Source organism: Crocodylus siamensis, chromosome 4, assembly GCF_052110815.1.
Source record: "Crocodylus siamensis isolate JL-2025a chromosome 4, ASM5211081v1, whole genome shotgun sequence".
Lineage (NCBI taxonomy): Eukaryota > Metazoa > Chordata > Crocodylia > Crocodylidae > Crocodylus > Crocodylus siamensis.
In genome coordinates this window covers 105,045,471-105,067,729 of record NC_143398.1, presented here as the reverse complement: position 1 = coordinate 105,067,729, position 22,259 = coordinate 105,045,471, and the positions used below count along the sequence as shown (strand labels likewise).

General features: G+C 43.6%; 1 protein-coding gene across 2 annotated transcripts in view; it reads left to right on the top strand.

Annotated features, from left to right (window-relative positions):
- Positions 1-15,861: 15,861 nt before the first annotated feature.
- The window catches only part of TBXAS1 (thromboxane A synthase 1), a 394,179-nt gene continuing 387,781 nt past the window's right edge, over positions 15,862-22,259 (top strand). For both annotated transcript variants that reach the window (XM_090043255.1, XM_090043254.1), the window contains exon 1: positions 15,862-16,167. The gene's annotated coding sequence lies outside the window, so the exon portion shown is untranslated. The remainder of the gene's footprint in view (positions 16,168-22,259) is intronic.

The window sequence follows — 22,259 nt, the reverse complement described above, 5'->3', positions numbered from 1 at the left end:
ACCTTTCTGGAGGGCAAGTGATCCCATATCTGTTGGAGAGAGGATCCTGGGCTCGATGGACTGTGGGTCTGACTCAGAATGGCAATTACTACGTTCTTTTAGGATTTATTAACACTACCAGAATCAGCAGACCTGATAGTCAGCTGGTATAAACAGACACAGCTTTAGTAAAATCAATGGTACTATACACATGTACACCAGCTGCAGATAAACCCCCAGCATGTTTATGCATCATTGCAAAATGAGGTCATGGCTCAGGCATGTTTGTCCCCGTATGGGCAGAAAATAAATAACATGTTCTGTCCACAGCTCAGGTCACCTCCTGGAGATGGCACACAAAGAAGGTTAATAGCATGTTGATGAGCAGAAGGAGGCAAATGCCACCCACTTATAATATAGAGCCCTCCCCCACCCCGCAGAAGCCCCTTTATGGCTTCTTCATCTGCAAAGAATTCAGTGGATTTCAGGGAATAGGAGGGGTGAGCATAAGAGAAATGAGACTCTCTGCTCCCCTTAGGAGATAACACAACTCTCTTCCACACTGAGCAGCCATGCTGGGACCCATCCAATGATAGTGTGGCTTCAGTGGCCCCATCTATTATGGCTGTAGGCTCAGCATGAAAGAGGTTTCAACTCCCTTGATATCCCAGAGATCCACAAACTTGGAAGGGGACATGGATACCCAAATCTGTAGCCCTAGAGCACATCCTACATGTCATGATGCATTTCTCTCCACTGTTGTCCCTTCCTACAGGTCTTCCACAGGACAGGATGGCCCAGCATTTGTCAGAATGGCACATCTGAATGTGCTGTGTTATGCATTTTCATTCCTTTATTTCTCTGAGTTTACCCTAAATCCCCCTGTACTCTGGATGCTTTTTTATAAATGTAACATAAGCAGCATGCTAATAAAATCCACAGCATCTTCCTAGAACCTCAGGGACTGCCCAGACAATAGCATCATCAGCTTTGTCCACCATGAATCATAGGCAATAGAAGGAATTACTTAGGCTGGGAAAGAACAGATGGTCTTACAGTACTGGACTGTGACTCAGGAGATCCAGTTCAATTTCTAGCTGTACTGTACCAAACCCTGAGTGACTGTAGGCAAGATACTCACCTCCCCATATGTAAATAGGGGTCACAGTATTTTCCTAATGTGTTTATTCCAACTGTAGTCTCAGTGCAACAAGAGCTGTTGCTTTATCTGCATGTTTACAGTTCTTTCCACTGTGAGATGCTGATCACAACTGGGGCCTCTCAGCGCTACTATAATGCAAATAATGATAGGTAATGGACTAAATATGCCAGAGATGCCAAAAATGTTGTAACACATTTTTTTTGGCAGCCATAATTATTTTAAAACATGCTTACAGGGTTTCACTCGTACACACCTGCATGTGAGCAGAACACAGTTATAGTGCAAATGGAGCAGTAGACTAGGAGGAGCAGCAGGATGCAGCCATTTGTGTTGCGGGTGAGAAAGAGTATGTCCAGCTGAGATCTGGATTTACTTTATTGGAGGGCCTCTGGTAGGGATGCTTAATAGGCCCCCTGTAAGGTTAGAGTAGTTGACTATAAGCCTACAGAAGTATGACTTCAGGTATCTGGCCCCCTGTGAGAAGCACCCCCAAAGGTACGCACTCAGGTGTGTGCCAGGTCACATGCTTCACTGCTAGAAGAGATGAGAATTACAGATGCCCATCTGAGACCAGGGGACAAACAGCAGCAGGGACAGTAACAGTGGAAGCTCAAAGCTGGATGAGGTCTGGGCCTGTCCCAGCTACAACAGCCACCTTTTTCTCATGAGTGTCTCTTTGGCTACTGGGGGGGAAAGAGGAGGCCACAGCCAAGTGGGAGAAGTTTGTCAGAGCAGGAGAGGACATGGTAGACCAGGAGAATGATTGTGTTCTCCAGGAGCTAGGCAACAGAGAAGAAGGATATGGGACCCATTAGCCAGAAGAGTTAACCTCTGGCTTAGGTGGGGCAGCCTGTCATTCTGGAGCTTAGTTGCCAAAGTGGTAGCTCTGTTTCTACAGGTGTGCATGGGTGATTTATCTTGGACAGTAGTTATCTTCAGATATGGATTATTAAAGGGTCTTTGAGCTGTGGATGAAGAAAGTGAAGGTCCCCCTCAAAGAACTGGCTAAAGGTGGTAGTGTAGTGTATTCTGTGGCTTCTTGCAGGCATTAATGATGCTGTGGTGTAGGCTGCTCTTCCTTTGCAATTTCATTTTAACACTGCCCTGGCATGGATATATGAAGGTAAAATGGAAAAAAGTATGGCATACTGAAGTACTGGTTTTCTCCTCCTCCTCCCAAAGAGACCTCAAGGAGGTTGGATGAATTCATTAGCAGGTTCTGACTTTCTCGGCTCACCCCCAGAGCAAAGGCCAGACAGGTAATTTTCTTACTTGGAAAGTTGCAGCTTCAAAAATGCAGTAATAGGAAACAGTAAAACATGTAAAAACATTAATCTGGCAGCTTCTATAAATACAGTGGGTCTATGTCACATTTCCATCCAGGACCTTTTTACATCATTCTGGCTGTTCAAAGGGATTTAAAAGTAGTGTTCTGGGACCCTAGTATAACTGAGAATCAGGCTCTAAATCTGTTCAACAAAGGGAAAACATTTTGTAAATGCAGAAGGAAGGTTTGCCTATGTTATACACACAGCTGTTTTCTTTTTAAATGTAAATCATTGAAGGATTAGACAGTTTTATATATATATATTTTATATATATATATATATATATAAAAAACCTTTATATTAAAGGACTCTATTTCATTTGCAGTGTGCAGTCAAGTATTTTTTTTAAATTGAGTCAACTGCCATTTTTAATTTCTTTCCTCCTAATGCAGTCAGCTCACAGAATAGCAACTACTGCATGAAATGTATTGAGAATGATTTTTCCATGTATAGAGGGATTTCTGCTCTTCATGCACTTGTGAGTGCCAAGGTACCCAGCTGTTTGTATCAATATCCTGTGCTCTCTGCTGAGCATTAGCAAGACAACTGGCACATGCTACGTTAGTGGCATCATCAGGGGAAAATCCTTCCATCCATGACTTCTACTTTGGGTCACTAAGAAGTGGTAAAACACTCATTCTTAGTGCTGGCTGTTGGAGGGATAAGGAAGTGTTTACTTCATGACACTCACTGTTTAATCTCCCTCACTGTTCCCTCTGGCTTCTCTACTGCTAAGTTTATCATCCCACAGTACACCTCTTTCTTCAGCTTCTGCAATGCCAGTTCCCTTTCCTGCACAGACAACCTCTCTTTGACTCCAGCTAGTGCCCTCATGCTTTACAGTCTGCTCTTCCCCAGTCACTGTAATAAACTTTATAAAAGCATGGCTTCTGCTGTCTCCTGAGCACAAGGATGTGACCAGGAAGCAAGAACAAAATTCACCTGCTAAATCAGGACAAATATACAGGATCAAGGCCATGATTTGTCACATGGATTTGGGTTCTAGCTTCTTGGTAAGTTAAGCCTAGAGCAGGTATTCAGAAGGGTCACTTATCCTTAAATATATGACCCTTAAATATGTAAGTTAATAACCTACTGATTTCAGCTGTGTTACTCATGTGTGTAAAGGTAAGCAGATCAAGTGCTTGCAGGGTTGAGTCTGTGACCAAGTCTAGCTTGAAAGTCAAAAAAGCATCTCAGAAAACTCTGGGAAAATTATCTTGGTATCAGATTGTATACATAAATAAACATAGCCACAATAATAATTAGTCTAAACTGCAATAACATCTTGGCTATGGCAGAGACTGCGGGCACATCTACATGAGACACTTTACTGCACAGCAGACTAATTTGCTGCACAGTAAAGCATCACTATCTAAACGTGCGTGGCAATTAGGGTGCAGTAGACTAATTTAGTGTGCTGCTGGATAGTGCTGCCAGATACAATATCCACAGAGCCATCCGTAAGTGGTGTGCAGGGCCTGGGGCATATCAGCCTGTGCAGGACTGGGGCAGGGAGGGGTGGTGAGCAGCTGGAGCGCAGAGCTGGCAGCACATGGTGGCTGCAATGGAAACTGCAGCCACAGCAGAGCCAGTGGCACATGGTGGTCATGGCAGGGCCTGTATGGCACTGTCTGCGGGGCCCCCCACAGCATGGGGCCCAGGGCAGTCACCCCAATTTGCTCCCCTCCCTGGACAGTTCTGGGTATCCAGCACTGCAGTAAATCACTATGCTTAAACACACATGTAGACAATGATGTTGGGATTAGTTTACTCTGGCTCCAACTGAGCCACAGTATATTCAGTTGCATTAATTGCACATGTAGACGTGCCTACTGTCAACCTAACTGCTCCTTTTTGGAGTAAGAAATGGATTTTCAGTGTTTTAATTTCTAAAGCAAATATTTTCTGGCCAGCTCTAAGACAATGTATTTAATTTACTATGAGGGGTCTGATTCTCCATTGCATCACATTAGTTTTATGCCAGTGTAGCACCATTGATTTCTATGGAGTTACTCAACATAAGGGGGAGTAAGGCTGTGAGGAGTCAGGACATATATTTGTAAACTGCTTTGAGATCTATGTATGACCATGAAAATGCAAAATATTATCACGCCATGGAAGTGAGAGGTCAGAATCAAATCCTACATGCATACAGCCATATACAATCAGATTTCTGCATCTTCTCACCACTGAAATAAATAAAACTGATGTGGCCTCTATTTCAGGGTTAAACACAATTTCCCATCTACTAGTTTCTACAGTTGATTCAGGTATTGTTATCTGGGTCCTCAATCCTTTTTCATTATTAGTAAGAAAACGACTTTGAAATAATAAAAAAAAATCCTTATCAGATAATGAAATTCCAGTTGTGGTCAAATTTGTTAAACATTCAAGGCCATGATTCGACTGGAAGTAATTATCATCTTTTCTGGAGTATAATTTATAGGATATTTTTTCTCTGACATTTACAGTGTGGAAATGAAAAATAAAATGATGTCAAAATCAAAAGATTTCAGTCTGTCTTCAAACTAAAATGTGGGCTAGTGTCAGAAGTTCATCAGGGGGGTGTGGAATGGAAATTCACTGGAGTAAGTTCTCTGAACAATGAGGGTGAATAGCACCTACTTGTTGGTTTTTGTACCCAAACAGAGATTCAAGAAGGAATGTTTCTCAGAGCTTGCAAGCTCTGTACAACAGGTAGAAAGGGCTCCTAGCTCCTGGAAATGTTAAGTTTACCCTGCAGATGTACTTAAATCAGGAAAAAAGCCAACTCAGATCCATACTTCGAGAATTATCTTTAGTCTCAATACTTGGTAAAATAACACTTCCAAATAAATTAATAATTTCGTACAATCTTTCTAGGAAAAATATTTTACTAATTTTGCCAAGGAACAATTTTAAATGTTCCCTTTCAAATTGTTGCCCTGATTTCCTTTGATTGCCATATGCTAAATTCACTACACTTCCACAGACTTCACACTACATGCACTACATACCCATGCTTTGCTAACAGGGATAATCTCAGCAAGTGCAAATCCTAACTTTCCTTGAGAACAAATGGGGTTAGCAATGCTACTCTAGTTGTTGGATACCAGGTGCAGGATCTCAGGGGTCAAATCTTCAGCTGATGTAGATCAATATAGTTCTGTTGGCGTCAGTGGAGCCATGCCAATTTATACCAATGGAGCATCTGCACCCAGGGCTGGAAGGACAGAACAATGAACATCAGTGCTCTGGCTCAAGCAAACATCACAAGCATTGAAGCTATGTTTATACAGCACCAGTTCTATTGATAGGACATATCATAAGGATGCCTGACAACTGGCTGGCAAACCAGACCCTGTGGGCATCTATACATAAGTGCAGAGGCTGCCCCAACATGCTGGGATTCCAGCACATTGGGGGCAGACTCGATTAATCAAGTCTGCTGGAACATGGCAATTACTGTGCTCCAGCAGCCCCCTGGATCTTATATATCAGCGTCCCCATGCTTAAAAATGGGGAGGGGGGACACTTGAACTAAAGCTTGTCAAATAAGAGTTAATTCAAGCACCCCCACTGATATTTTTAAGCACGAGGACGCTGCTACACAAGACGCAGTGGCACTTTTAATTAAAGCACCCCCACCCCTGGAACATATGTAAAAGTGTCCTATATGTCCAACTCACCAATGGTCACTGCTCTAGAGATGGGCAAAGGAAGATATTCAAAGATAACTTGAAGACTAATATGAAGAAATGCAATACTAACATTAATATTTGAGTGACTTAAGTACTGAATCAACCCCAAGAGGTGCTGTGATATACCATAAGGCATCAGTCATTTTGAGCAAACTTTCCTCACTAAGGAGGCAGATAGATGAGAGAAAAAAGGGGAAGAGCTATGACCTGACATCACCAGGATGTACTCCTTCCTCCTGGAACTATTTGCCATATATGCAGTTGAATCTGTGGAACTCAGATTGGCCTCCTCATTGATTAATGGAGTCACTGATGCCTTCCGTATTTACTGGAAGACTGTTGTTCTTATATTGAGGGACTCCAGATGACAATTTAGCCCAACATTTCCAATAACTTCTCCAGACTCACAACACTTACTGGGTGGAAATAAGTGTTTCAGAAGTACTTTCTAAGCCAGGGATAGCCAACCCCTGGCATGGGTGCCACAGTGTGGCACACAAAGGCATTTTGCTTGGCATACGCACCTTGGGGCAGATGGTGGGAAAGGAGCCAGGGCTGCACTGTCACAACAGGGCTCGAGCCCCTCACAGCCCCCCTACCATCCACCCCGGCATGCCAACATCTTACAAGTCAAGGTGGCAGGTGGTTTTGGCACTCTGCCCAAAAATGCTGCCAACCCCTGTTTTAAGTTGTCCATACTGTCTTTCTTGAACTGAATGTTTGGGTTTAAACTTCTATTTTAATCCTATTTCTACAAGTCAGTTAATGTGAAGGGAGGAAAGAGATTACAATATCACTCTTTGGGCCAAAGGGCTTCATAAATAAAACATGTGATGTATGAGATGGTCTGTGATTACAAATGTAACATGTATTGCATAGTACTTTGGTGAGAAGGAAGGTCTGTTCTGCTGGATGTGTTGTCCTTTGTGACTGTAATGGGAGACATCTGTCCCTGATACTAGGAAAGCTAGAGAGGATAGGAAACCCAGGGCCAGGAAGAGCAGCAGGAAGTAGCTGCTTGCCCAGGTGGACTGAGGCAAGGACTAAAAAGACTAGGTGGCTAATGAAGCAGTTAGCTGCACCTGATCCTTGGGTGCAGAAGACCCAGTCACATGGCCAGAAGGAGGCTGGGTTTCATAGATTTTAGGGTCGGAAGGGACCTATTAGATCACTGAGTCCGACCCCCTGCCCTGGGCAGGAATGAGTGCTGGGGTCAGATGACCCCAGCCAGGTGTTTGTCTAATCTCCTTTTCAACACCTTCTAGGTAGGGCAAAGCACCACCTCCCTTGGACACCCATTCCATATTTTGGCAACCCTCACTGTAAAGAATTTCTGCCTGATGTCTAATCTAAATCTACCCTCCTTTGGCTTATGGCCATTGTTTCTGAGCACCCTGGTAAACCCCAACCCTCCTGGATGAGTTTGTAGACAGTCACAAGGGCTTGCAGGGATATAAGCCCAGTTTCTGACCATGCAAGGAACAGTCCATACATGCAGCCAGAAGAGGAGCTCATGGGAGAGAGGGGCTGCTAGAGATGGAGAGGCAGGCACCCAAACCACCCAGGGTAGCTGGGGGTGAGATGAGTCTGATGGAGGTAGGGCCTGCGGGCAACATTTACCCTGAGGGAGGGGGACTGTTTGCTTTATGAAGCAGCTGGCTTGCATTTTTGTTCTGTTTTGAGCTTGACGTGTGAGGACTGGGTTGTGGCTATAGGTGCCTGGGTGGCACTCCCCTGCTATAGGTGCTAGAAGCTAGCTCAAAGCTCGGGAGTCTGAGCCTGATGTGGTGAGACTGGAACCCCAAGAGGGGCTGCTTCCAAGGCAGGCCTAATACCTGGGAGCTGAGGTCTTAAACAGTGGACCAAGGCTGAGGTTGCAGCCAGAGAGAAGCAAGGCTAAGGCTTCAACAGCTGAAGCCCCAACAGGTGCTCAGATGCCTACAAGAAGCCTTAAAGGGGAAGCACTTGAGAGACGACACATTCCCCTGGCCAGGCAGGCAAAGTGAACAGTGAAGTTACTCCTGGCCCCAGGGATCACCCACCAACAACAAGTACAGTAACATCAAAATCGTGGCAGGCAAGAGACTGGAAGTGAGGTGGGGCCAGGAAAGAGCTGACAGGTAGGTTGGACCACAAGACGGGACCAGGTGCCAAGGTAGCTGCCCTCCCCACTGCAAATGTTCTTTCATTTGACAAAAACGGGGTTGTATCTTTATCTTTGTGCACTTTGGTGTTTTTGTTGATTCAGGAGCTCTTGGCCATCAGAGACATTTCCAGGGATCACCACGTGGAAGCAGCTCTCGTCAACCCCCCGGCAAAGGTATTATAGCAAGAAAAGATGTTTTGGGACGTTTGGACTGCTTGCAATCATTAAAAGCTCTTTGGGGCTTTTAACAATATCAGGAGCCAAATTCTAGCTGGGCAATTAGTTTGTGGTGCACTTCCATATCCCACCCTGCAGTTTGGTTGTATACCTAATTCTCCATTTTCCATCTTAAAACCTCCATAGTGCAGTTTCACCTAGACAAAGCAGCTGCTGCAATTGATCCCAGATATGGCTTTACTTGGCTAGCAAGTGAAAAGATCTCTCTACACACCAGTCTGTGAAGCAGCCTTTTCAAACAAGACTATTCAAAATGTAATGATGATTATTTTGATGCAGTGGGAACCATAATGAAGGCAGAGATTTTGATACAGATTGCGACAAAATGCCTGTCAAGGCAAATCACTATGATTAATTATAATACTTTAGATCCTGGTGTGAGCCACCCAGATCTTTCCAGAAGCAGCTTGTGCTCCCCCACCCAAAGGAAGAGCAGCTGAGAAGTAAAATGAACCTTACGGTTCCTAGCACATAGGCTGTAGCCAGTTTTTTAAGCTTTTGGGGAAGGCCATCCATTACTCAAGAGTTAAAAGATGTTGTGACCTCCTGACATTGCTTGGAAGAGTAAAAAATGTATCAATGACAGCAATGATAAGCCTACATAATTTATTTGTGTGTGTGTGTTTTAAAAGGTTGGCAGAGCATACTTGACCTTTAAGGATCAGGGTGCAGAGAGAGCAGGGAAGACAGATTTCCTTGACTTTAGATTTTAATACAATGTTCAATGCTTTGCTCCCTTTCCCTTGTCCCACAAAATACACACATTCACACAAGAGGCTGTTGTTCACAGGCTGTGGCTGCTGGTACACAGGATGCAGAAGTGGGAGGCTGGAGATGTGGGTTCTGTTCCAAGCTTAGCCACTAACTTGATGTGTGACCTGGGCAAGACCTTTTCTATACCTACTGTCTCCTCTTTAGTGTTTTTTGGCACAGGGACTGTCCCTCATCATGTGTCCCAGCAGTATCCACAACAGTGGTGCCATGATCTAAGCTAGAGCCTCAAGGGGCTAACATCATACAAACAGTAATGCCTCAGCTGCCACTGGAAGCACTGCCCACTTCTCCCAGTAACATAGCTGCATTTTGCATAGCACAGCACACTACAGCTAGCCATGAGCATGACTTGGAAAATTGTGCTAGTGAGGTCTCGTCTTGAGCTCATTCCATACCTCCCCTCTCCACTTAGAGAGCTAAATAAATATTTACACTTGATATTTATGATATTATGATATTACTCTCATGATAACACCCGACCATTTTCATCTTCATAATGCTTTACCACTGTTTACTAATTCATATAATTGAAATAAGAATATATGTAAACTGATTGTTAAAGCCGTTTATTAGAAGCATCACTGTGTCAGAAGCTCCCTAACTGTGAATGATGCTGTGTTGTCTCTCTTAATATTTAATGGCATTTTAATAATATTTCCCAGCTAGGGGCTCCAGTGAATGACAGAGAGTAAAGGCCAATGTTTCTAGTGCAGCAGATGTATAAATCTCACCTACATGGGTCAGCTAAAGCCTCTGCTCCCTTCCACTTGAAGGCTGGGCAAACAGTCTTTCTGCTGTTGCTCTGCCTAAGGCTTTTAGAATCAGTGTCTGTCCCCTTCCAGCTAATACCACCCATTTTATGACACCACATTTGAGATATGCTGGTGTTAAACATCCCCGAACCTGTCACTCCTCTCCTGGTATTTAGGGCAGAGGCATAACTACCAGGATCTGCACTCTGACTGGCAGTGGCAACAAGGGTGCTGAACAGCTATGGCAACAGTGGCAGCTGGACTAGCAGCAGCTCTTGTTCCTATGCCCTTTTTAAGTGGGCACCTGAGGCTTGTGCCATGGTCACCCACCCCTTGTTACACTACTGGGTTGAAGCAGATATTCTATTTGATCCCATTACAACCTTGGCTAACAGAGAAGGAAGGCTCTTTTAGTTCAGGCAGGAGGAAATAATACATTTAGAACCAAAGGTCCCAGAGTCAGTCCCTGCTACCAGTGATCCACATAACAAATATAACTGCCCACTGCATCTTCCTCCAATCTTGGCACACCTGAGCTTGCAGTCACTTAGCACCACTGTAACTTTATCCCCACCTTCAGCAGCCTTCCTCAGTTTTTGTCCTACAGGTGCCCCATCCATCAATCTGTCCTTTGAGCTGTAAGACTCAGGGTGAAGTTACATGTTACTGTTAGACCATACTAATGGCATTTAAAATGGGAGTGCTCCGAGTGCCTCAATGTTACGCCATTCCAGGAAAGGGTTACTGTGGGCCAGCTACCTAGCTGGCGTTAGAGTAACTTAAGTCTGCTTCACAGATATAAAATGAGTAATCTGCAGTCTTCCAGCATCGCAGGATGCACTCCTCCAAGCTTCCCCCTGGCCCCCTTGGAGCAGAAATATAGCCCAGGTGGCCTGGCTGCTAGCCACACTCCTGCTCACCAGCCTGCAGTGGCAAGTCAGAGCTATGAACTGGGAATCAGAGTCTTTCAAAGTGACTGCAAAAGAGGCTATATTTTCCATATTTTTACATTTTATGTTTTTTAAATTTCACTTTTATACTTAATATAACTTTTATATTACCCAAACAGAGGTAGGCTTCTGTGTGACCAGCAATCGTGTATACACGAGTCTTACACAGTGATTGCTACCATTGTACTTCACTCCCATCAGAAAAGTTGCTCACATGCATAAATACTGGCAGCATCAGAGCCTTATTTTAAATGATACTTTAAGATAATTGTCATAATTTATTTACAACAGCTTTTAAAATTTCTGATTTCCCATGCACTTAATGGGGGAAACTGATTTATTTCACCTTACTCTAACACAGACAGTGATGGTTATCTTATTTTTTTTTATTTTAGAGAGTGCCATTTAAAAAAATATACAGTGTTAAGACCTTAACCTGTCTTAAAGTATGCTCTTTTTTCTTCAAATTTAGATGCAGCAATTAGAGAGAACTTTTTTGCTATGCTACAGTTTTTCTTCAAAGAAGTCATTGTGTCCATTATTTGAAAACAATTCCAAGCACTAAGAGGGACTGTAATGGCATAAGCTACTCAGTTCAAAATTTGGGAGCAGAGTCTTTAAGCACCACTTGTATTGCAAGTATCAAAATCCATCCTGTGTTGTGAAATTGCATTTTCAAATCAGTGGGGCATTATTTACAATAATGAGGCTGTTGGGAAGGGTGGAGGCAGGGAAAGACTTAAAGGCTGTTTTCATTTGTTTAGCTATATTGGCTGGGCAGCTGTTGTATTTTTCTCCTTACTTCAAACACAGCTTTGTTGTCAAAGTTGTGGATGCAAAATCTGGACACTCCTGTCATATGAACGCAGCTTATATACGGTTGTGTCATGGCAAAGCAGGTAATAATGACTCCAGTTCATGCATTCCACTCTAATTAAATCAGCAGAGATCTATAAAGCTTTCAACAGAGTTACAACTGGATGCACTGTTCTTAACCTTAACAATTCTTAACCTAAGAAACATACATTAAAGCTGAGTTCTGCTTTGCTTTTTAATTTATTTGCAGCACTTGGGTAAATATAGCAGAAAAATGCACACCCTTCCACACTTCTGTATTATTACCGAGGAGCTTATTGGCATTGCACTGAGGCAACTTTCCTGTCTACTAAGTTTATATGAAATGCTTTGCCAAAGTGCTTGCCAGCAAATGGATTACATTCCCAGTTCCCATGTTAAGCTTGTGTTGACCAGGACCCTTTATGTATAACCAGTAACCACCTTACCCCCCAGCAAATTCTTGGTAACAGGCCTGGCTCCATGAAATGCCAAGTCCTCATAATTTAGTTCCAGATGCTCCCATTTACTGTACAGCATGGATCAGAGCACAGGGTAGAAAATGGGACAAAAGGGACCCCAACCTGAAAGCTTGTCCTTGTAAACAAACGGTACTGCACAAAGCTCCACCATTTGGGGTCATGGCTGGATGGAAGGAGTAAGGTAAGGGAGCTGATGCTATATGTAGTATGCTTTCATATGATCTTGGGAGAAATACTGCTCTGAAAACTAAAGAAGTTAGCTTTACAAACAGAAAAATTAATTTCTTCTACATGTCATAGGCCCAACTCTGGAGGGAGGCATAAATTGTATGTCTCCCATTTGTGACCCATCTACAGAGACTAATGTATATACTACTGCTTCCACCTTAGTGGTTTGGTCATGTATCTCAGTTGGTAAGAGGCTCATGCTCTTTGTTCTTAGGGATCCTGGGTCCAGATCTGCCTCAAGTGGGGAGCAAAAACAGTCCCAGATTTCCTGTGAGAAATAGAAACACATGATCAACTGGAGACGTGTGGCACTCCAGGCACATTCACTGTGATCGACTATTGGGATAAGAGTGCGTGTGGACCCTTGGGTTTGATACAGTCTGAAGCATCTGCATTCTTCAGTCTTTTTCTCAGAGGAGAATAAAGGGTAAACTCATAAGCTGACCTATAGCTCCAGCAGTACTTTGTCCCCTCCCTGGATAATTTTGTAGGAAAGACAATTTAGCTCTGAGGGTTAATCAGTGCCTTTTGTTGTACAATGGAAAGGCGATCACTCATGCCCCAAGCAAGTGTACTCCGAACAGTCAAATAAACTTGTGCATTACACTATGCACACTCTCATTTGGAGGTAAATATTTCAGTACTATTGCTTCAAAATGGAACAAAAAAATCCACACAAAATTGCCATTGAATTTCCTCCCGCTTTTTGGAATTGAGATATCATATTACGAGTATTTTAACTATCTCCACCTCCATATAGAGTCCAGGAGACTCCTGAAGACTTGATAGTGGCTGTTTAGTGGCTTTTGTGAAATGGTTTTAAGAAAACCTCATAACTGGGGCCCTTGTTTCAGCTTCCACAGAGAGGTCAAAGAGGTCCCAAGAGAAATTGAAACACCCTTGCATTCCTAGAAAGGAGGACTTTACTTGTAATTAACCAATCAACTAGCCTTCTATCAGTCAAATATGAAGTAGTTTGGGGCCCTTAGGGGGCCTAAAGCTAATATAAGACTGCTTTAATTCTAAGAGCAAAGACACTGTTTTTCCATATGGTATATTTCCCATGTACTAGTTATTTCCCTTTTCATTCTTGCTCAGCTAGTTCTGCATGAGAAACTCGCTACTGCTTCCTAGAGGCAAGACTGCCTCTTTATGGTATTTATGGGGGTGCCAATCCTATTCTGTAAATGGCAATTATGAGGTGCCAATTACTGTGGTATCTGGGCACCAGATACAATATTCAGATAAGCATAAAAGTTATTCAACATGGACTCTGCTCTTGATATCCTCTCGTCCAGTTGCTTATACTTGGGTGTTTTCCTTCTGTGTAACCTGTCTCCTTCATGCTTCATCCTCTGTCATAGTAGTTAGGCTCCTAGGGGAAGATGAGTGTCATACTACGCTCTGGAAACAGCTAGACTTTGGCTAGGTAGAGTTTTCCCAAGGGGGAGTCCACAGCCCAGACCCCCACACTGGCTCCTCAATGTTTCACCAACCCAGTCAGCTTCTTGTCCCTATGGATCCTAATTCCCTCTTGGGTAATTTCCTGATTTTAAGAATCACACTCCCCAAAACACAGGAAAATAGGAAGTAGCTGTAAGAGCTCTGGGGGAAGCTTATCTGAGATGACTATTTCCCTGGCTCCACCGTAGAGTAGGAGAGAAAGTCACTGCAGCTGATCCATTGGGAGTAGCTGGACTCTATTTCCCAAATGAAAGAGTCTCTTTTGGAGAGAAAAGGGGTTTTGAAGACACTCGGGGAAAATACTCACCTGGCTGGGCGGCTCAAGAGCCAGGTGCACATATTCTAATTTTGTGCATTTTTATTCTGTATTATTTTTAGTTGAATGACACTGGGAACAGAACATGGGAAAAGCCTTCTGAGACCTTTCTGGCTTGTTTTGCTTGCAGAGCTGCACTGGTTGCAAACTCATTATGACTGTCTTAAATATAGAAGCAGGGACATGTTTAGCAACCCAAAAGGCTTATAAGAAACTCGAGAGTTGGATCAGGAACAGATTCCAGGCCTCAATGGTCCCAGACCAATGAAAGCATTAAGAATTAGGATTGGAGTCCTGAATTGTGTCTGGAAGTGAGAAGGAAGCCAGTGGAGTGGGCGTTACACTAGTCTGAGGAGCTTCTGCTGGCTACTCTGACTAAAGGGGCAGCTTACTACCAGTACAAACAAGAGCCTTTGACTTGTCTTGACTAATAGGCGTGGACAGACAGACAAAGGGTTCTGAAGACCTAAAATGCTGATTACAGTATATCTAGGTCCTCATCCGAGAGGTATGAATATAATGTTTTGCAAACTGGAGGCAGAAGAAAGATTCGATTTAGCTGGCTACAGAGGAGCAGTGAGGAATCTAAACATTTACAGTGCTGAATTTCTAAAAATAAAGTGAGAAAAAGTAAAGTGAAGAAAAGGAATAATTGGCAAGTCTGGCCTAATCATGTTAATGGGAAGTAGGGGAGGGAGCTAATAACCCTGACCCCAGCTTGAGGACATCTGTAGCTAAAATTACAGTTTGGCATTGAATACAAGATGGCCTCCCTGTTGGACACACACTGAAAATATATAAATAAGAAGTGTGCCGTGAACTTAGGTTTATCTCTTGCTTATCTGTAAAGCTATTTTGTTAGCCTGCAGTTTTCTGGACAGGAAAACTCCGATTGCACTTTATCAGCACGTATACTTTCGCTGACTCTTTGTACCACCTCTCAATCAAGAATTTCAACATAGCTTACAGTAGGGTTGGAGTGGCGTTGTAAATATGGATGATCTACCATGCAACAACCCTTGGAGGTAGGTAGTGTAAATGACATTCTCTCTGTACAACTAACAGAAGTAACAGAGCCATTAAGCAACTGGCCTAGGGTCATATCCCAAGTGAGTAGCAAAGCTGGGAGTAGAAGGCAAGAGACCTGCTCCTCATTCCCTTGCTCTTCCTAGCTGGCTGTGCCTACTTTGAAGTGTCTGGATTTTCATTCTCTGCATCTATCTAATGTATATATCATTGTTCAAGAAGAAATGATTGTTTTATTAAGGACACAGAGGATCTGAATTGCCAGTTGCCGAAAAAACACTTTTTGTAATTGGCTCCAACCAGGGCATCCCCAAGTTGCTTTTTATCTGTTGCTACACAGGGCAGACAGCAAGTGGAGTTAGTCAGCTCGCAGGGCTGAGCTGGCCCGATGATTCTATCAGTTGATTGCTCAGGGCTGTAGCTGCCAAGCTCCATGACGCCAATAGATTTGCACAGAGCAAGCTGGGCTGGAATCATATTACACTGACTCCAAAGGATTATGCAGCAGCTTCCAAGGAAAAAATATATGCCCGGTAAACAGAAAGAGAAATAATTACAAATAACTAAATTAACTGAGCAGGAGTGAAAGGGAAGCAGCAGCTAAAATCGAAACAGCAGAGGAAAAGGAAGGAATGTGAGCGATGGCCACGGACAAAAATAGTTGAAGTTTACACGTAAAATTAAAAAAAAAAAAAAAAGAAAAGAAAGGGGAAAACTTAGAAACCTTTAAAAAAATAAATCAAAAGTTTGAGAGGGGGAAGAGCAGAAGCTGTCACTGAATTTTCCTAGGGAAATACCAGAAGAAGGTAAGGGAACAATAATACATACACAAAAATATCAACGTTTACTTCTTACGCATAAAGAAAATATTGTATTGAACGCAGAGTGAAAGCGAAGTTTGGAAAGCACCAGAGGGAAGTGCTGGGAATTGTTCTGCCTTATTAGTTTTGCTCCAGTTATTCAAAAACATTGTTGAAGTAGTTACTGCAAACAAGCTTCTTTCTTTCAGTGCAAGCAGCATTCCTTTCTTCTCTTTTCTACACCAGCCTATGGTCAAGTATATTTGTTTAAATGTAATAAAGGCTCTGAGCTGAACTCTAGCCACTGTCTATGACCATAAAGACCTTTCTAAATCTGGCTGGATCTGATAGCCACAAAAGGGAAAAACTGCCCCACCCACTGCAATTAAGATTCTTCCCTCTTCCTCCCTCATCCCTCCACAAGTCCGTCCCCTATTCATTTCATTAGGGAAGGCTTGGGAAAATGCATAGGGCATGCAGATAGCCTGGAAGCCAGTCATTGCAGGGTCTCTCAGACCAAGCTAGGGAAGAATTGTCATGGTCCCCCACTGTAGCCTTTGCCTCCCTCACTGTATACCCTTCTCATTTAAATTAAGGACTCCTGGGGAACACCAGAGGTGATACCAGGTGTTCCTGTAACAGGTAAAGACCGAGGTGGCTTGACAGCTTGCCAGGATTTAAAGCATCAGGGTTTCTTAGATCAAAAACCTTAAATTTCTTCCCAAAAGCAATAAAGAACACGAGATACAGGTGTAATGCACTTCTTATGTGAGGTGCTGCTTAATAATGGGTCTTTTGTATTCTGCACTGTAAGCCAGCTTTATGGGGGGGGTGTTTCATTCAGAAAATATAAAATCACCAGATAATTTACGGTAACATTACATTGGTTACATTAATCTTGGACCAGGAAGAGTGGAGCAAATCTGGTCTCACTTGTAGAAATGAAAATTGGAAAAAAAAAGTCTAGTCCAGCTGTTCTTAGTCCTTATCCAGACAGCCCCCTCATTATTTTAATAAAGGCTGTACTAAGTGAGGACCCAGGGTAACATCTTAGTCCCCTGCAAGAAGCTGAGGTAAACAAGCTTTGGGTTAGGAGACCGCTGAATGGGTTATATTAGGCTTCTCAGCATGAGGTGCTTCCAAATCCATCCAGGGGTTATGCCCAGTGGGTTTGTGGTGTTTGCCCTACAGAGACTGTAGGGTAGTGACTTCTGTAGGTTGTGCACAGACCTCTTCAATACAGCCTGAGAAGACGGCTGCAGAATAGCTTCTCTCCCTTTGTGTGGTCCCTCTGAGCCATGACCTCCCTACACAGCAGATCTGCAATGATTTTGTTGCATTTATTGGTTGTCTGCTGCTGCTTGAGAGAGGACTGCAGTAGGACTGCAAATAAAAACGGAGCACAATGTTGTTTAATCATGCTACCTATGATGGGAGATGGTCACCACAGGGTTAGGAGAGTCAATGATCGTTCTTTGGACTGGGGTGCAGCTGCATTGCAGTAGGGGCCCTGTCAGGACAGCCCTGCAATGAAGAGTGCTTCACAAGCCACAGGGCAGGGACAATTTACCAGTTTCTCAAAGGAGCAAGTGGGACTTTGAGAGTTATGGGAAGTAAAGACCCTATGCGGCAGTGATGAAAACCTATTCCAGTCCATAGGCGACAACAGTGATGCTCACAGTTTTGGCCTTGCAGGCCAGATGAATGGCATGGGGTCTGCCTGTGGGCTGGATTGGGCTCCACGCTGTCCCCACATGCCTAGATCAGGCCCCACCTAGCCAGAGCCCAATCCTGGCTGAGTGGGGATCCCTAGGGCCCAATCCTGCCACACAGGGGCTGGGCAGAGGTGGTGTGGAGCCCCAGTTCCTGAGCCCAGCCAGGTGGAGGCAGCATGGGAACCAGTTCCAGGGTCCCATGCCACCCCTGTCCAGCCAAGGTTGGGCTCCAGGACTGCATGCCACCCCTGCCTGACTGTGCCTAGCCCCTGTGTACTGGGATCCAGCCCCATGCTGCCCTGCAGGCCCAATGTACCATGCAGGGCCACAGCCTGTGGGGCTCCCCACAGGATCCATAGGGAGCCCTGCAAGCTGCATGACCTGGTGCTAGGGATGCGATTTGGCCAGGAGGCTGGATGAGAGGACTATAATGAAGCCATCTCCACAACTTCAGGGCAGGAATGGTGGGCCATATTCATCCCTGCATTGGCTGAAATGCTGGAGCATGGGAAAAGGGCAGGTACGTAGCTCAATAGCTGCCCTAACTTGGGCCCTGCTAGTAAAACCCTTGTGGGAGCACAGAGCTCACAGAGGCAGATTTACACTATCAGTGCCTGCTCCTGCCCCTAATCCAGCTCCTCTTTCTTTAGTCCTTTCCCAGCAACCTTTTGCCACATCCTTATTCTGCCCTGGAGTCTTTCCACTAAATGCTGCTACGAGGGCAGCACAATGACAGGACAGCCAATCAGTACATGATGTACAGACTCCCTGCAGTGGTGGTCTTTTCCACAGAGGGGATTGTGCTCTGCTTAGGAGGCCCAAAAGGTGTTACGCTATTTCTCCTCCCCAACCCCAGACCTCTGTTCCCATTACGTTTTTATTAACCCTCAAACCATATTTTACAATATTTTAAAAACCTTTCCCTCTGTAAATTGATGTGTGTGTGGAAGGAGGAATGGATAATAGCTGACACTGATCCCAATCTAATCCTTCCAATAATCTAATCCTTCCAAGCCTATTTATATCCTTGGAATGACACTACAGTTTAAAGTGATACAAATACCTGCATTTGGACACTGGTAATATATATGATGGTCTACATACAGTTTAATCCTCAAAGAATATTGTTTCCTCAGACAAGTCCTGATTAGTACCTTCTGATATGTCAGTGTGAAAGAGTGAGGGCCTCTGCTACATCCTCCTTGACAAGCAATACTTTCCACGATATAGACTTACTCTTTTATATTTCACTAGTAATACACCGAGGTCCAAAAATAAGTTTTATTTAAATAAACTCATATAAACGTTGACTTTTTCTTCCTTGGTGGATTTTAATAACTTTCTTCTGTCTGGAAATAATCAAGCAGAAAAGCTTTCATAGCTATGTAAGAAGTATAAACTGATCCTGCTTTGTTATTTCACCCAGCAATTTGAGAACTTTTTTGTATGTTCTTGGACTTTAAGGTGATCTCCCCATGTGGGTTTCCATCCCCAATCTTCTTAAGAAGCTTATTAAAATCTTAACAATCCAAACAAAGACAAATGAGAACAAAGTGATCTAAAAACAAAGTTATAGCAAATGCTACATATTTCTAAATGTGACTTCTGGACTATTTCCATTGTTTGTAACCAATTCATTTTAATAGTGCTTCTGCTTCTCACTAGATCTGCAGAATTTCAGCTCACACATAGTTGAATAGTTGTTCAACTAGCAGTTTTTTTATTTTATAATTCAGCAGAGTGACTTGTTTATATAACAGAATCCTTTTGTTTCTCCAAAAGGGACTTGGATATTCCGCTGTGCAACGACACTGGTGTAAAGTGATTGTATGTTTTTTTCCAGAGAAAAGACCTCAGTGTTCAGCAGAATTTATATTCCAGAAATAAATATTTAAAAGAATTATAATGGCACTAGAAGAAAGAATGTCTCTCATGCACTGTCTGGGGTCATTCCCATGCAGATGGTGTCTCTGACCAAACCCTTAAATATTTTACTTTTTCCATGAGAAAACTTGGCTACTTCAGATTTTTAATACCCCATAAAAGGCCTATAAAATGCTATCCTTTTAGTCTACCCAGCAGATGGGTCAAACCCAGTGTATGTCAGAAGCCAGTTTTATAGCAGAATCTCTTCCTCCCTGAAAGGCAAGGACAGTATGTAAGCCAAGTTAATTTTTTACCATTTCTTTTCAGATGTTACATTTAAGATTTTCTATATGTCTAAATTTTCAATGGTAGCATAAACTAAGTGACAATGGCACAGTGGCTAGAGAAAGTAAATGGGTTTCTTAGCTATGTTTGGGCCTTAGATGTATTGACTATTATTAAACAAACGAGACACTGGTGCAGTTTTCCATTTAAAAACTTGTATTCAGCCCTTTGGCCATAACACAGGGCAATATCTTAATTAATGATGGTGAAGGTCACATTTGTGACATAAACAAAAGATCTGCTTTTAAAAAATTAGAAGAAAAAATATCCCCATTCCCTTGGGGAAAAATAAAGCACCGATTCCAAAGGATGGAATAATGAAAACTAAAATGGAAAACAATTAGAAAAGAATGTGACATAAATACTAATTTGACTTGTAAATATCTTACTGCAAATTAGAACATGTATATTCAGTACAGTAGAAAGTATTCCACATTATTCAGAGTATACTCCATCAGTCTTCACATTTGCACTACCTTCTGGCTGACTAAATCCTAGAAGAGATTACCTCTACCAGGAAGCAATACTACATGCTAGTCAGAGGTCAGACTTGACCATTTCTTGTGCTGATCAGTCATTGCCAGCAGTCCCTTGATCTGAGGATGACAGTCTTCCAGTAGATAGGGAAGTCATAAGTGTGTTTGGAAATAACTGGCAAGGTCAGTCTGAGCTTTGCATGTTTGACTGCAGACGTGGCAAACAGTTCCAGAAGGAAGGAGCGGATCCTGGTGATGTTGGGTCACAGCTCTTTTCCTTTGTCTCTCTTGTCTATCCACCTCCATAGTGAAGTGAGTTTGCTCATACACAGGGGCTGCACCAGCCTCTTCCAAATGGAGGAATTAAGGTAGACTGGACAGAAAATTGAGGGGTCTGCACTATACATCTTCCGGCCAAACATACTTGTTTTTTTTTTTAACAATACTCATTTAAGGTGATGCACATCTGCAGGCTGTGAGCAGGAGTGGGGTGGCTCAGCTATGCAGAGTGAGTGGTCACAGCCCAGGGGGGAGGGGGGAGGAGGGAGGCCTGGACAGGGTGGTGCTGGGAAGGGTGGCTATGGGGCCAGGGGGGATAAGGTGAATTTTGGGGTGGGTATAGCCCCCCCCACCCCAACCTCTCCCAGCTGCCACCCCTGCTCATACATCTTGGTGCCACTGGGGAACATTCAGCACTTGATTCTTCCAGGGTTTGATGTTAGTATTACCAATCGGTACCTTACTTCAAGGATAGCCCAACAAAAATAAGCTGGACTACCTGCAGAGGTATGACTCAGTTCAAGCAAAAACTACACAGTCTGACCCAGACAGAGGCCATGGTGTGAGCAGACCTGGTGTTTCTGTTCAGAAAGACCAATAAATGTCATCTATGTTTGTTTTCTCCCCACCCACACATGCCACCCACTTTACCAGGGTTATGGCTCTTGTATTATGCAAATTAGCTTGGTTATAGCACATCTATCAAGTGAAGGATACTTCTTTGGCCTGGGAAACATACAAACTGATGGATGACAAGATCTACAAAAGCACCTGTGTTACCTTAGGACACGGACAGTTGTGCAGCTCCCTGATGTAACTCATGGCACTTCACAAAAAGCACCATGAGTTACAGTGACCCCTTTGACCCAACAGCTATTCGCTTTGGAGCTGATCCAGCAGAGAGAGCTCCCCTAGCATCCCCCCTCCCCCCCCCCAGCTCCAATACTGTCTTCAGGATGGAAAGGGGAGAATGCAGGTGAGGCAGCTCTGTTCTGGGAGCTCTGTTCTGTGCAGGGGTGGGGATTGGAGCTCCCCAGTTTGTGGGAGCTCCAATTCACTTGCTCCCACCCCCATCCTCCAGCATAGGCTGGACAAATGGCAGAACAGAACTCCCTCCTTTGCCTTCTCCCTCCCTTGTCATCCATGTGATAGCACCAAGTTCCACCTTGCCTCCTCAAATATAAGCACAGTAGCACACATATTTTTACCTACTAAACAAAACAGAACACTACTTTGTGTACACATTCTCGCAGATGAACTCCAGGTTACAGATGTGAATCACCTCACTAACTGAGCTACTGAAGGTTCTCTCACAGTAGCAGTGAGGGCAGTATGAGAACCTGCATGGAACAGACTAGTGGAGAAGCTGGAGCAGCAGTTGCAAAACGGTGGGGAAAGCAGGAATTAGTACTGGACT